Genomic DNA, 11,330 nt, shown 5'->3' on the forward strand with positions numbered 1-11,330 from the left:
GGAGTACTTAGCTAAAGTATACATTAATCTACTAAGAAGATTTTTATCCCAGAGACGTCACTTTTGGTATCCTTAGCTAAGGAAACATTTAAGTAAGCATATAGCTGAATTTTCACTATCGACTGGATATCGATAAATTATTTGTGATACTAGTATAATAAATAATAAAACAAATTAATTTCTTAATAAAACACTTAATATTGAGAAATATTTTTTTAAATTTTGATATCCAAATATATTGATTAGGAGGAAATTCCATAATTGTCTGAAAACAACGAATAAAATAAACTGACTGATTATTTTTTACCGTGACAACATCCGATGTCCTTTCAGTCAGTGCCATGTCAGTGTCTTCGACTGTGATTGTTGTGATTTTGTGTTTTGAGATTAAGTTTTTCGTGAAATTTATTACAAAAGATAAGTTACGCTTATAAAGCTCCGAGCAAATGAATGAATGTGGCAGCCTCTTTAAAACAGGAGGTGGGCCTTCTTCTGTACCTCCTCAGACAGCGATGGAAACCTTCTCATTTTAGTTGAGGTCATATCTACCATACAGCCTCATCATATAGAAAATGAGTGCACTATCAATAACTTTTAAAACTGAAATGTATTTAATGGCATAAAAGGCATTTATTTTCTCAAAATTGATTCCTTTAGAATTCTTTTTGATGTCATTTCTAATATACTAGATACTACTACCGCTTCGGAAACAAATGGTGCTCTGAGAGAGAAGAAGCGGCGCAAGAAACTCTCCCAGCATTCTTTTTTTGCGCTCTTTTCAATAAAAATATACAATATTGTACAGTCATTTCTATCGCCATAAAATAATCACAATATAGTCCCAGGCTGTCCGATCATTTAGATATTCAGCTGTGGAGTAATAGGATTTACGACAGATCCATTTTTTTTATAAAACATTTAAATTTATTTATAGATAATACCTGAACAGTGGCTGGGACTTTATTATAGAAGTGTATACATTTACCCTTAAAGCTATTATGTATCTTATGAAGCCTACTAGAATTAAATGAAATATATATGAATGAATAATAATGAAAATCACTATTAAGATCAAAAAGGTGACGATTTTTGTGAACGTATATTAAATTTTCATAAATGTACTGACAATGAACAGTCATAATATTTATTTCTTTAAACTTTTCTTTGAGATCTTGTCTATAACCCAGCTGATATATAGCACGAACAGCTCTCTTTTGCAGTGCATACACTATATCAATGTCAGCAGCATGACCCCATAGTAAAATACCGTACGTCATGGTGCTGTGAAAATAACTGAAGTACACTAATCAAGCGGTCGCAACAATCGTGTACTCTCTAATCTTTCTAACACTTAACTTATTGTAACTAATTACTGATTAATTATTTAAATTAAATTATATTTATATATAATATTGAATTTTTTATTGCAGAAATAGATATTGTTGCGTAGCAACCCTTCGAAGTATATGACGAGAGTTGTCAAACTTCAAGACATTGTTAATTTCAACAGCTCCGTCAGCAATACTCGTAGCTCAGCGGAAAAGTGTTTACTTTAGACGCTGTAGACCCGGGTTCGATACACCGACCAGTGTATGGATTTTTTTGGGTTTTGTAAAGTTAAAGGAAATTTTTAGTAAGTTCAGGATCAAATCGAACAGAAAAAAAGGGATGGAAAATGTGTAAGCAAGATAAAAATAGTTAAAAGAATTTTCTAGTACGATTTAAATTTAAAGATGGAATGGGAGAATCATTTTGAAAATAGAACGGGTCCGGGGGTATATAAGCCGTACTAAGCTTGGCCTACGGCAGTTCTAGTTCTGACTCGAAAGTGTAAAGAAGAAGAAAAGAAGAAGCAGTGAAAAGTGGAAGTGTTCCAAGAAGAAGAAGATAGAAGAGAGTGTTCGGTGCGGTGTGACGCGTTGAAGGTACCGCCGCCCACAAGAGGAAGAGCGGCAGACCGGCGAAGCGCAAGTTCAGAAAAAGTGAACACAAATAAAGATTCGTTCCTATAAGCGGAGTATTATTTCCAATCCCTGACCCACTCCCGTGTCAATTGGTGTCAGAAGTGGGATTGGAAAGATGCCATTAGTGCCCAGGAACGAGAAGGGAGTGACCACGCGAGCGGGAGCAGCTGCAGCGGCAGAGGACGAAACATCCGGCTCTGGACTCAGTGCGACCGTGTCAGCACCGCAGGCTCCTGCCGTAGACATCAGCGCGCTCTTGCAGCAGATGGCCGCCATGATGCAAGAGGCAGCGCGCCGACAGGAGGAGCAGCTGCGAGCCTTGCAAGAGGAACGAGCACGCCGACAGGAGGAGCAAGCGCGCCGACAAGAAGAGCAAGCACGCCGACAGGAGGAGCAGCTGCGGGGCTTGCAAGAGGAACAAGCGTGCCGACAGGAGGAGCAAGCGTGCCGACAAGAGGAGCAGTTGCGGGGCTTGAAAGACGAGCAAGCGTGCCAACAGGAGGGACAAGCACGCCGACAGGAGGAGCAGCTGCGAGGCCTGCATGAAGGCCTCTCCAAAGACATTTTATCCGTTGTGCAGAAAAACTCCACCCGTATTGACGCTGTGGAAAAAGAGATCGCCCGGATTGACAGTGTGGAAAAGAAGATGGAAAAGTTGAAGAGAACTTTCAACGGAAGATGGGAGAGATGGAAGTTACTATTAATTAGCTCAGTGGGAGGGTCGTTTGTCCTTCAGCCAACACAGGAGTTTCCTGCGGAACCACATCGAGCAGAAATTTAAAAGTACCTCCCTACGACGGCAAGTCTTCCTGGGCTGCCTTTAAGCTACAATTGGGGACGGTCAGAAGAGCCTGCGGTTGGAGTGACCAAGAAGCGCACTCTGCCCTCACACTAGCGCTCCGTGACGAAGCACTCTCCGTATTGGAAGCACTCGGCGCTGGGAAGGAGGAAGTGACCTACACAGACCTTATTGACGCGTTGGAGGCACGCTATGGTGATAAACACCTCGAACATGTGTACCGGGCGCAACTTAAGGACCGCAGTCAAAGGGCCAGCGAAACTCTTCAGCAGTGGTCCGTGCAAGCCGAGAAACTAGTGCGTAAAGCATATCAGTCGTCGCCAGCTACAATAGAAGAAATGTTGCTCCAAGTTTTCATCGATGGAATACGGGACGCCGAAGTTAGAGCAGCCGTACGATTGAGTCATCATACCAGCTTGAAGAAAGCGGTGGCACATGCGTTGGAAGTGGAAACGGTTCGCCACGATTCTCAGGCGTTGAGACTCCGCAAAATTGTACCAGCAGATTCCAGCCGAAGGCAAGCATATAACCCAGCATGCTATGGTTGTGGGGAGCGAGGACACATTAGAAGCACTTGCCCCAGGCGTGAGAGCATAACGCAAGGTAGGAAGGATGCGACGGTCTCAACATCACCGCTGGAGCAGCAGGAAAGGGCCAGGGCAGTGGGGTGGGCGCTGGCCGGTAGAAGCAAAGCCCCAAGGATCTTCGTTAAGCAGACATGTGACGGAAACACTTTAGTTATAGAAGGAATGATAAATGGAAAATCTTGCCGTTTCACTTTGGATACGGGAGCCTCACGTACAGTCGTTAGCCAAAGAAGACTAGAGAGCATCGGAAGACGACATATGCGAGAAAATGTAAACTTAATACTCACAACAGCTACCGGCCAGCGCATACCAGTCCAGGGAGAGAAGGTCGTGGCCATGAAAATCGGGGATACGTTGTACTGGCAAAAAGTGGTAATCGCGGATATCACAGATGACTGCATCATTGGGTTGGATTTTCTTCGAAATCATCAGTGTACCATTGACATGAAACATGGTGTATTGAAGCATGGAAGTGAAGAAATTCCAATAAAAGGCGGAACTGTTGGGAAAGTGTTGTGCTTAAGAGACACTACTTTAAATCCGAGATCGCAGACCCTAGTCCCGGTAGCCCTGCCAAGGGATGACAGAGGAAGACCTTGTAAATGCGCTATAATAGAAAGAGAGACATCGGACACGACATGGTTCCCAGCCAGGACTGTTGTGGGTAACTCCCAGATTGCGATGGTTCCCGTGTTTAATCCTCATGAGGACAAGCAAATCATTAGGAAGGGAACAGTGATCGGAGCTTGTGCGGAGATAGCTTGGTTAAGAAAGTGTGAAGAAGGGAGGAAGACCGAAGCTGCAAGCCAGGATGTGAACATATAGAAACTTCTGGATAGCTGTAAGGACAATCTTACCAAGCTACAGTTAATAAAAGCGAGAAATTTCCCGCTACGCTACTCCGGGATTTTCTCAAAGAACGACGGGGACATCGGAAGAACTGGTTTGGTGAAACACAAGATTGACACAGGAGACACTGTTCCGATACGGCAAAGACCAAGACGTATTCCGTTTGCACGCGAACAAGAAGTGGAAGACATGATTCGGGATATGAAAGAAAATGGTGTGATAGAACCGTCGTCGAGTCCATGGTGTTCTCCAGTGGTTCTGGTGAAGAAGAAGGATGGATCAACTAGATTTTGTGTGGACTATCGGCGTCTGAATGATGTTACTAAGAAGGACAGTTATCCATTGCCAAGAATCGATGACACCTTAGATTCACTTTGTGGCATGACGTGGTTCTCTACTCTGGATTTGAAAAGTGGCTACTGGCAAGTTGATCTGGACCCTAAAGACAAGGAGAAGACGGCTTTTTCAACCGGAAAAGGATTATGGCAGTTCAAAACAATGCCCTTCGGATTATGCAACGCCCCAGCTACTTTCGAAAGGTTGATGGAGTATGTGCTGGCAGGTATGTTGGGAGAAACCTGCCTTGTCTACTTGGATGACATAATCATTATGGGACGAAGTTTTGAAGATCATCTCAAGAAGCTCGAAAAAGTCTTCGCAAAACTGCAGGGTGCCAACTTGAAGTTGAGTCCAAAGAAATGTTCCTTCTTTCAACGTCAGGTGAATTACTTGGGGCACGTTATCTCGGAACAAGGCGTCGCGACGGATCCTGCCAAGATAAGTGCTGTCAAGGACTGGCCGACGCCGACAGAAAAGACACATGTGAGAGCATTCCTTGGACTATGCTCTTATTATCGACGCTTTGTGAAAGGGTTTTCCGATGTTGCTTAGCCCTTACATCGACTGACGGAGGAGAAAAGAGCCTTTTCCTGGGATGAAGACTGCGAACAAGCTTTCTTAGAGTTGAAGAAACGACTATGTGAATCACCAATCCTCGGATATCCTGACACGGAGGGAAGATTCATAGTAGATACTGATGCTAGCAATTCTGGAATTGGTGGAGTGTTATCTCAGAAGAGGGGAGATCAAGAAGTTGTAATTGCATACTTTAGCAAATCTTTATCGAAGCCGGAGAGAAACTACTGTGTAACTCGTAGGGAGTTACTTGCCGTGGTAAAGACATTACAACATTTTAAAAAGTACTTGTTGGGTCGCAAATTCCTCGTAAGGACTGATCATACCGCCTTGAAGTGGTTACTAGAATTCAAGAATCCGGAAGGACAAGTGGCCAGATGGATTGAGCAACTTCAAGAGTATGACTTTGAAATCGAACATCGAGGAGGAAAAACTCATGGAAACGCAGATGCTTTATCTAGAAGACCTTGTCCGACGGAATGCAAACATTGCATTCGTCAGGAGGAGAAAGAAAATCCAATAATCCGACTGATCAGAACAGATTCGATCGATGGGAACTGGAGCAACGATGCAATGAGGAGAGCTCAGGAAAATGATAAGGATCTTCAACCACTTTTACATTGGCTAGCAAGTGGATCACTTAAACCAAAATGGTCTGAAGTGGCTAGACACAGTACGGCTACCAAGAGTCTCTGGGCACAATGGAACAGTTTGGTGATGCATGACGGGTTACTCTGCCGTAAATGGGAAACCCCGCAAGGAAAGGATTGCCATCTGCAACTGGTCGTTCCCAGGGAGAAGGTGAACGAGATCCTGAGAGCTTATCACGATGGTTCTTCAGGTGGACATTTGGGAATAAGAAGAACTCTCACAAAAATTAAGAACGATTTTACTGGTTGCATTGCCGTGATGATGTGGAAGACTGGTGCCGAAAATGCAAGAGTTGTGCTGCTGTCAAAGGATTTCAGACCCGGAGCAGAGGAGTTATGAAGTTGTACAATGTTGGGGCTCCGTGGGAAAGAGTAGCTCTGGATATGGCCGGACCGTTCCCAGTCACCAAATCTGGAAACCGTTACATAATGGTGGTGATGGATTATTTCACGAAGTGGCCGGAAGCATTTGCCCTACCGAATCAAGAAGCAGTTACCGTTGCGACGAAGCTGGTGAATGAAGTTTTCTGCAGATTCGGTGTGCCTTTGTAGTTGCACAGTGACCAAGGGCGGAACTTCGAGTCACAAGTATTTCAAGAAGTTTGCAAGATTTTTGGGAATCCATAAGACCAGAACTACGCCATATCATCCACAGTCGGACGGGATGGTGGAGAGGTTTAACCAAACATTGGAGCGACATCTGGCAAAAGTAGTGGACAGTCATCAGGATAACTGGGATGAGTACATTCCACTGTTTCTTATGTCGTATAGAAGCGCAATACACGAGACGACAACGGTGACTCCTGCGTAGGCCAATTTTGGAAGGGAATTGAAATTGCCAGCTGATTTACTCTCAGACTGTCCACCGGATACTCCGAAAAGTATAACAGAATATGTGGATGAGTTACGGAAAAAGATGGTTGACATCTACGAGGAAATAAGAACAACTGGGCTTAAGGCAAGTGAACGGATGAAGACCCGCTACGATCGAAGAGCTAATATTCCTAGTTTTGAAGAGGGAACCCTGATTTGGTTACACAATCCTGTAAGGCGAAAGGGGAAGTCTCCGAAGCTCCAACCAAGTTGGGAGGGACCATATAAAGTAATCACAAGGATAAATGATGTGACTCTCAGGATCCAGCGTACCCCTCGAAGTCCCCCGAAAATCGTACATGTCGATCGGGTGGCTAAATACTACGGAAGCAACGATGATCGGGACGATCATGTCTTGGAAGGGGGCAGTGTTGCGTAGCAACCCTTCGAAGTATATGACGAGAGTTGTCAAACTTCAAGACATTGTTAATTTCAACAGCTCCGTCAGCAATACTCGTAGCTCAGCGGAAAAGTGTTTACTTTAGACTTAGTATGGATTTTTTTGGGTTTTGTAAAGTTAAAGGAAATTTCTAGTAAGTTCAGGATCAAATCGAACAGAAAAAAAGGGATGGAAAATGTGTAAGCAGGATAAAAATAGTTAAAAGAATTTTCTAGTACAATTTAAATTTAAAGATGGAATGGGAGAATCATTTTGAAAATAGAACGGATCCGGGGGTATATAAGCCGTACTAAGCGTGGCCTACGGCAGTTCTAGTTCTGACTCGAAAGTGTAAAGAAGAAGAAGAAGAAGAAAAGAAGAAGCAGTGAAAAGTGGAAGTGTTCCAAGAAGAAGAAGATAGAAGAGAGTGTTCGGTGCGGTGTGACGCGTTGAAGGTACCGCCGCCCACAAGAGGAAGAGCGGCAGACCGGCGAAGCGCAAGTTCAGAAAAAGTGAACGCAAATAAAGACTCGTTCCTATAAGCGGAGTATTATTTCCAATCCCTGACCCACTCCCGTGTCAATATGTTAACCTATATATTTACATGTCATTCCTTGACCATTTAAGTATATCTCCGACGATACTTAAAGTTAAGTATTCCTTAAGCTTTTTGTTATGTTTCATATAATATAATACCGTCACTTTCACTCTCTTTACAAAACTTTCGTGAGACATTATTTACTTATTTATTAGTAATACGTATGGCAAACCAACAAAGGTGGAGATATTTATGGTAGACGATGTTTTTATTTATTTATTTTTTGCCATAGTTCCCAGAAAAGGAGTAAGAAAACTACTGGACCACCTGAACAAAATGCATCCTAAGATAGGTTTTACTATAGAGAAAGAAATAGATGGACCCTCCATTTTTGGATGTGCTGGTGAATCGCGAATCCAGTGGTAGCCAGTATACGGTATTTAGAAAACCCACACATACCGATCATTACCTAAAGGCAGATTACCATCACCATCCGTCGCACTTGTCGTCTGTACCACGCACTCTCATTAATCGCGCCCTTCGCTTGTGCGATTGGCAATTTATTGAGGCAGAATTGACACACGTGCGGCAAGTGTTGGAGGGCAATGGCTGCAACTGGCGACAGTGTTATCGACTGGCAAACACGACCATCACACAGCGACCTCAGCGTGTGGAGCGGTCCCGCCATATCTACCCCATGAGATCATGATAACGGATCAAATTTGACACCTGTTATGCCGTAGATATAGCATTAGGACAGTTTTTGCATTTTGAAATATAGAAATAATAAAAAAGCCATCTTAGGTTCAACATCAGATCGTTTCCACGGAAGCATTTATCCAATTGATTTATTGATATTATTATTTGATTGATTGATATTACAACTTATAATTCCAGGTGCCCCAATGTGATTGCAATTCGTGATGTTCCAGCTGTAGGTACACAGAAAGGACTGACGGATACCGCTGAAATTTTTTCGCTGCAACAGTTGACAGCATTAGAATCGTTGTAGGTATAAGTTACATTCACCATTATTAGGTACGTCACGTGTAGGTACTATACATAGCATTACAAAACTCCCAAAAAAAGAATACAAAAAAACTAAGGCTTTTTCTACAATTAGAGAACTCTCGCTACAATGACAATAGCTGATTCAGTTCTAATGATTCAGTTACAGGGAGCTTGAAGAAACCATTTCGTATACGGAGGTTATCTGGTTACATTCTGTATACCTTGAATTGGAAACTTCCTTAGGGGCTCGGGCGCTTTATTATGTAGGTATTGAATAAGACTGCGCCGTTACGCTCGGCTATATTACGCTGGATCAGTTAAAGTTAGCTCCAGTCAACTAAGGGAGACTCGCTTGGTGAGCATAGTTAAACTTCGTATTGTTATCCTCGCCCTGATAAGGTATATTGTATAGGCTAGCCTATATACCGACAAGTTGCGACAAGTAAGACGATAAATTTTAATATTGTAACGAATCTATTTATAGAGTAGGTACACACAACGACATGCAAATAATCCCTCTAGGAGGAAATACAAGGGACGGATCATATTTCGCAATAAAGAGGCCCGTTTGATCAGCATTGAAAATCTCATATTTCGGAGAGTAGTTGTCGTTGTAGGTCAAAATTTAATCCAGACGAAATTCTTATTCTTATTGATCCATCTCATAACAGGTGCCACAAGTAATACTATGATGGAGTTTCTTATTTTGCAGTAGTAACTTAATGCAGGAACATAATTAATACCCTAAGGGGCTGTTTCACAATGTCTAAGTAAAGTAGCAGAATCCAGATGAAACAGATTGCGTTACACAATAACATCAACGCTATATTTAATTACTAGATGACTTATCTGGCAGATCGTTTTGGCAACCTCGCACTCAATAGTTCCATTTGACGAAATGGAAATATTAAAAAAAAAACTGTTTGCCCTGAAAAAAATCCTGCTCTCCAAATTCATGGAGAGCATTATTAACCACCAGCTAGAGGGTCACCAGTTTATCAACGACCGACAGTACGGCTTTCGCCATGGTCGATCGGCAGGTGATCTTCTAGTATACCTAACACATAGATGGGCGGCGGCTATCGAAAGCAAGGGGAAGGCCTGGCAGTTAGCCCGGATATAGCGATGGCCTTTGATCGTGTATGGCACAAGGCGCTTCTCTAAAACTTCCCGGCTTCCCGAGAGCTTCTGCAAGTCGAGCTCCAGCTTCCTCACTGGGCGCTGCATTCAGGTTGTTATCGATGGTTATTGCTCGAATCCCAAGCGCGTGAAGGGTGTATGCTATCTCCCACACTGTTTCTTCTGCATATCATTGATATGTTGGACACCTCAACATATATTGCTATGCAGACGACAGCACGGGCGATGCCGTATACACGAGCCATGCAGGTCTCTATGGAAATCGTCGACCAGTGCCGGAAGAAACTTGTGTCTTCTATCGAGTCCTCTCTTGAGAAGGTCGCGGATGGGGTAAATTGAACCTTGTCCAATTTAACCTCCAGAAGGCTCCAGTTTGCGCGTCTACCCCTAAAAATACCCCATTTGTCGTATCACCACTCTTCGACAACACTTCCAGCCTCGCCTAGTATTGGAATACTGGGACTCGAAATTCCGCGGCCATCTGCAGAGCAATCTGGGCCAAATTGGCTTCAAAGAAAACTGGGCGTCATAAATAGAGCACGGCAATACTTCAAGCCGGCCCACATTCTAGCGCCACATATGGAGTATTGCTGTCATCTCTGGTCTGGCGCACCCCAGTTTGACCGCGTGCAACGCAGACCAGCTCGAATTGTCGGGGACCCAGTGCTCTGTAAACGGCTGGATCACTTGGCGTTGCGTAGAGACATCGCTTCATTGTGTGTCTTCTACCGCATTTATCACGGGGAGTGTTCCGAAGAGCTGTTTCACCTGATTCCTGTTGCCGAATTCCACCTTCGCACGACACGCCACAAGTTAGGATATCATCTGGATGTGTGGCGGTCCTCCACAGTGCAGTTTTGCACAAAGCTGACAGCTGTGGAATGAACTTCCTTGTGCGGTGTTTCCGGGACGATACGACATGGCCACCTTCAAAAAAAGCGCGTACACCTTCCTTAAAGGCCCGCACCGCTCCTGTGATTCCTCTGGTGTTGCAAAAGAATGTGGGCGGCGGTGGTCACTTAATACCAGGTGACCTGTACATTCGTTTGTCCTCTTTTCCATAAAAAAATCCACAATAAAATCAAGTATCACATACCTAATTGTATTCCGCTTCCGTGAAACGAGCTTTGAGAATGTCAACTATTATCTACACTGACCTGTATGTCATGAGTCTTTCATAAATGTTCATAAGTCATAACATAAATAAACCATGTACAAAACATTATAGTAGAGGAGCCCGAGCGAGTATTTTGGGATTTATTCGAGTGCGTTAGAATAACATAAGAGGGACAAACTTGCACCATGTGAAGTAGTCCCAACATACCTCAGCCCTGTATATTATAGGCTTGAACGTCTAGAGCAGCCGATCAGATCAGAACTCGAGTGCGTCAGATTCAGTAAGATTTTCAGATGCAGTAAAGCGTGCATTTCAATTTGAGCGTTACATAAGTGAGTAGGAAAGTCACAAAGTCACAAACCAAAAATTTCGTTTTCATGAAAAATATATATGTAAATAAGTATTTAGATTTATACGGCCTTAGAAATAAAATTGATATAAAGTTATAACTAAGCATAAACCAAGAACATGTAAAATGTTTACAAACAGACAATTTGCTTACGAATGG

Source organism: Leptidea sinapis, chromosome 37, assembly GCF_905404315.1.
Source record: "Leptidea sinapis chromosome 37, ilLepSina1.1, whole genome shotgun sequence".
Taxonomy (NCBI): Eukaryota; Metazoa; Arthropoda; class Insecta; order Lepidoptera; family Pieridae; genus Leptidea; species Leptidea sinapis.